This window comes from Arachis stenosperma, chromosome 6 (assembly GCF_014773155.1).
Source record: "Arachis stenosperma cultivar V10309 chromosome 6, arast.V10309.gnm1.PFL2, whole genome shotgun sequence".
In the NCBI taxonomy this organism is placed as follows: Eukaryota; Viridiplantae; Streptophyta; class Magnoliopsida; order Fabales; family Fabaceae; genus Arachis; species Arachis stenosperma.
In genome coordinates, this window is record NC_080382.1 from 98,432,579 (window position 1) to 98,438,279 (window position 5,701).

At 41.7% G+C, this 5,701-nt stretch overlaps 1 non-coding gene across 1 annotated transcript; it reads right to left on the bottom strand.

Moving 5' to 3' along the window:
* Window positions 1-5,346: 5,346 nt before the first annotated feature.
* LOC130937377 (small nucleolar RNA R71) lies at window positions 5,347-5,454 on the bottom strand. The gene has a single exon (XR_009068599.1). It is a non-coding gene; the product is annotated as a small nucleolar RNA R71 (small nucleolar RNA).
* Window positions 5,455-5,701: the final 247 nt, after the last annotated feature.

A 5,701-nucleotide genomic window follows, 5' to 3' on the forward strand; every position in this document is an offset into this window, starting at 1 on the left:
TCTGAATGGAGCATCATAGGTATTTTCTATGATGGTCTCTCTGAACTATCCAAGATGTCTTTGGATAGCTCTGCTGGAGGATCTCTTCATCTGAAGAAGACGCCTACAGAAGCTCAAGAGCTCATTGAAATGGTTGCAAATAATCAATTCATGTACACTTCTGAAAGGAATCCTGTGAACAATGGGACAAGTCAGAAGAAAGGAGTTCTTGAGATTGATGCTCTGAATGCCATACTGGCTCAGAACAAGATATTGACTCAACAAGTCAAATTGATCTCTCAAAGTCTGTCTGGAATGCAAAATGCACCTGGCAGTACTAAGGATGCTTCATCTGAGGAAGAAGCTTATGATCCTGAGAACCCTTCAATGGAAGAGGTGAATTACCTAGGAGAACCCTATGGAAACACCTATAATTCTTCATGAAGAAATCACCCAAATTTCTCATGGAAGAATCAAGAGAGACCTCAACAGGGTTTCAACAACAATAATGGTGGAAGAAACAGGTTTAGCAATAACAAGCCTTTTCCATCATCTTCTCAGCAACAGACAGAGAGTTCTAAGCAGAATACCTCTGACTTAGCAACAATGGTCTCTGATCTAATCAAAACCACTCAAAGTTTCATGAATGAAACAAGGTCCTCCATCAGAAATTTGGAAGGACAAGTGGGTCAGCTGAGCAAGAAAGTTACTGAACTCCCTTCTAGTACTCTCCCAAGTAATACAGAAGAAAATCCAAAAGGAGAGTGCAAAGCCATAACCATGGCCGAATATGGAGAGGAAAGAGAGGAGGTGGACGCCACTGAGGAAGACTTCAATGGGCGTACACCAACCTCCTCTGAGTTCCCCAATGAGAAACCATGGGAATCTGAGGCTCAAAATGAGACCATAGAGATTCCACTGGATTTACTTCTGCCATTCATGAGCTCTGATGAGTATTCTTCCTCTGAAGAGGATGAGTATGTCACTGAAGAGCAAGTTGCTAAATACCTTGGAGCAATCATGAAGCTAAATGACAAGTTATTTGGAAATGAGACTTGGGAGGATGAATCTCCTTTGCTCACCAAAGAACTGGATGACTTGTCTAGGCAGAAATTACCTCAAAAGAGACAAGATCCTGGGAAGTTTTCCATACCTTGCACCATAGGCACCATGACCATCAAGAAGGCTCTGTGTGACTTAGGGTCAAGTGTAAACCTCATGCCTCTCTCTGTAATGGAGAAGCTAGGGATCTTTGAGGTGCAAGCTGCAAGAATCTCATTAGAGATGGCAGACAACTCAAGAAAACAAGCTCATGGACTTGTAGAGGATGTTTTGGTGAAGATTGAAAACCATTACATCCCTGCTGATTTCATAGTCCTAGAGACTGGGAAGTGCATGGATGAAACCATCATCCTTGGCAGACCCTTCCTAGCCACAGCAAAGGCTGTGATTGATGTTGATGGAGGTGAACTGATCATTCAAGTGAATGAAGAATCCTTGGTGTTTAAAGCTCAAGGATATCCCTCTATCATCATGGAGAGGAAGCATGAAGAGCTTCTCTTAAAACAGAGCCAAACAGAGCCCCCACAGTCAAACTCTAAGTTTGGTGTTGGGAGGCCACAACCAAACTCTAAGTTTGGTGTTGAACCCCCACATTCAAACTCTAAGTTTGGTGTTGGAAGGTTCTAACATAGCTCTGAGCATTTCTGAGGCTCCATGAGAGCCATCTGTCAAGCTACTGACATTAAAGAAGCGCTTGTTGGGAGGCAACCCAATGTTATATTTTGACTATTTTCTTTTGTTATTTTATGTTTTTTTTGTAGGTTGATGATCATGAGAAGACACAAAATCAATTGAAAAAGCAAAAACAGAATGAAAAACAGGAAGAAAAACAGCACACCCTGGAGGAAGAACCCACTGGCGTTTAAACGCCAGTGAGGCTAGCAGTTAGGCGTTTAACGCCCAGTCTGGCACCATTCTGGGCGTTTAACGCCAGAAAGGGGCACCAGACTGGCGTTAAACGCCAGAAAAAGGCAAGAACCTGGCGTTAAACGCCAGGAATGGGCACCAGCCCGGCGTTTAACGCCAGAAATGGCACAAAATGTGATTTTGTTAGCCATTTGGTGCAGGGATGACTTTTCCTTGACACCAAAGGATCTGTGGACCCCACAGGATTCCCACCAACCCCACCACCCTCTCTTCTTCTTCACCCATTCACCAATCACCTCAATACCTCTTCACCACTCACATCCATCTCCTCCATTTCTTCTTCTTCTACTCTCTTCTTTCTTCTTTTGCTCGAGGACGAGCAAACCTTTTAAGTTTGGTGTGGTAAAAGCATTGCTTTTTTGTTTTTCCATAACCATTTATGACATCCAAGGCCGGAGAAACCTCTAGAAAGAGGAAAGGGAAGGCAAAAGCTTTCACCTCCGAGTCTGGGAGATGGAGAGATTCATCTCAAGGGATGCACTTTCCTCCACAAAACTATTGGGAGCAACTGAACACCTCCCTAGGAGAATTGAGTTCCAACATGGGACAACTAAGGGTGGAGCACCAAGAACATTCCATCCTCCTCCATGAAATTAGAGAAGATCAAAGAATCATAAGAGAGGAGTAACAAAGACAAGGAAGAGACATTGAGGAGCTCAAGCACTCCATAAGACCTTCAAGAGGAAGAACAAGCCGCCATCACTGAGGTGGACCCGTTCTTTAATCTCCTTGTTCTTTATTTTTCTGTTTTTTTTTCGAATTTTATGCTTATGGTTATCTATGTTTGTGTCTTATGATCATTAGTGTCTTAGTGTCTATGCCTTAAAGTTATGAATGTCCTATGAATCCATCACCTTTCTTAAAAGAAAACTGTTTTTATCACAAAAGAACAAGAAGTACAGGATTTCAAATTCATCTTTAAAACTAGCTTAATTAGTTTGATGTGGTGACAATACTTGTTGTTTTCTGAATGTATGCTTAAACAGTGCATATGTCTTTTGAATTTGTGGTTCATGAATGTTAAAATTGTTGGCTCTTGAAAGAATGATGAAAAAGGAGACATGTTACTGAGGATCTGAAAAATCATAAAAATGATTCTTGAAGCAAGAAAAAGCAGTGAATACAAAAAAAAAAGAAGGAGAAAAACGAAAAAAAAGGGGGAGAAAGAAAAAGAAAAGAAAAAGAAAGAAATAAAGTTGTGATCCAAGGCAAAAAGAGTGTGCTTAAGAACCCTGGACACCTCTAATTGGGGACTTTAGCAAAGCTGAGTCACAATCTGAAAAGGTTCACCCAATTATGTGTCTGTGGCATGTATGTATCCGGTGGTAATACTGGAAGACAGAGTGCTTTGGGCCACGGCCAAGACTCAAAAAGTAGCTGTGTTCAAGAATCATCATACTTAACTAGGAGAATCAATAACACTATCTGGATTCTGAGTTCCTAAAGAAGCCAATCATTCTGAATTTCAAAGGATAAAGTGAGATGCCAAAACTGTTCGGAGGCAAAAAGCTACTAGTCCCACTCATCTAATTTGGAGCTAAGTTTCATTGATAATTTGGAGTCTATACTATATTCTCTTCTTTTTATCTTATTTGATTTTCAGTTGCTTGAGGACAAGCAACAATTTAAGTTTGGTGTTGTGATGAGCGGATAATTTGTACGCTTTTTGGCATTGTTTTTAGTATGTTTTTAGTAGTTTGAGTTGAGTTTCTAGTATATTTTTATTAGTTTTTAGTTAAAATTCACTTTTCTGGACTTTACTATGAGTTTGTGTGTTTTTCTGTGATTTCAGGTATTTTTTGGCTGAAATTGAGGGACCTGAGCAAAAATCTGATTCAGAGACTAAAAAGGACTGCAGATGCTGTTGGATTCTGACCTCCCTGCACTCGAAGTGGATTTTCTGGAGGTACAGAAACCCAATTGGCGCGCTCTCAACGGCGTTGAAAATTAGACATCCTGGGCTTTCCAGCAATATATGATAGTCCATACTTTGCTCAAGATTTGATGGCCCAAACCGGCGTTCAAAGTCACCTACAGAATTTCCAGCGTTAAACGCCGGAACTGGCACCTAAATGGGAGTTAAACGCCCAAACTGGCATAAAAGCTGGCGTTTAACTCCAAGAAGAGTCTCTACACGAAAATGCTTCAATGCTCAGCCCAAGCACACACCAAGTGGGCCCGGAAGTGGATTTTTATGTCATTTACTCATCTCTGTACACCCTAGGCTACTAGTTTTCTATAAGTAGGACCTTTTGATATTGAATTTTCATCTTTGGACATCTAGTTCTTAGATCATTGGGAGGCTGGCCTCACGGCCATGCCTAGACCTTGTTCTTATGTATTTTCAACGGTGGAGTTTCTACACACCATAGATTAAGGTGTGGAGCTCTGCTATACCTCGAGTATTAATGCAATTACTATTGTTCTTCTATTCAATTCCGCTTGTTCTTTGTCCAAGATATCACTTGTTCTTCAACTTGATGAATGTGATGATCCGTGACACTCATCATCATTCTCACTCATGAACAAGGTGACTGACAACCACTCTTGTTCTACAAGCAATCAAAGCTCTATTGAATATCTCTTGGATTCCTGATAACACGATGCATGGTTGATCGCCTGACAACCGAGTGCTCGCCTGACAAACGAGCCAGCCATTCTGTGAGATCAGAGTCTTCGTGGTATAGGCGAGAACTGATGGCGGCATTCAAGAGAATCCGGAAGGTCTAACCTTGTCTGTGGTATTCTGAGTAGGATTCAATGATTGAATGACTGTGACGTGCTTCAAACTCCTGAGGGCGGGGCGTTAGTGACAGACGCAAAAGAATCACTGGATTCTATTCCGGCCTGATTGAGAACCGACAGATGGATAGCCGTGCCGTGACAGGGTGCGTTGAACATTTCCAATGAGAGGATGGGAGGTAGCCATTGACAACGGTGAAACCCTTGCATAAGCTTGCCATGGAAAGGAGTAAGAAGGATTGGATGAAGACAGTAGGAAAGCAGAGAGACGGAAGGGAAGGCATCTTCATACGCTTGTCTGAAGCTCTCACCAATGATATACATAAGTATCTCTATCTTTATCTTTATGCTTTATTCGTTTATCATTATACCCATTTGAGTCTGCCTGACTGAGATTTACAAGGTGACCATAGCTTGCTTCATACCAACAATCTCCGTGGGATCGACCCTTACTCGCGTAAGGTATTACTTGGACGACCCAGTGCACTTGCTGGTTAGTTGTGCGAAGTTGTAGTGATCACAATTTCGTGCACCACTAGGACATGGTTGGACTCACAACCTAAAGAAAGCCTGGACTCATGGGAAAAGCTAGTCAATGCCTTCTTGGCAAAGTTCTTTCCACCTCAAAAATTGAGTAAGCTTAGAGTGGAAGTCCAAACCTTCAGACAGAAGGATGGAGAATCCCTCTATGAAGCTTGGGAAAGATACAAACAATTGATCAGAAAATGTCCTTCTGACATGCTTTCTGAATGGAGCATCATAGGTATTTTCTATGATGGTCTCTCTGAACTATCCAAGATGTCTTTGGATAGCTCTGCTGGAGGATCTCTTCATTTGAAGAAGACGCCTACAGAAGCTCAAGAGCTGATTAAAATGGTTGCAAATAACCAATTCATGTACACTTCTGAAAGGAATCCTGTGAACAATGGGACTAATCAGAAGAAAGGAGTTCTTGAGATTGATGCTCTGAATGCCATTCTGGCTCAGAACA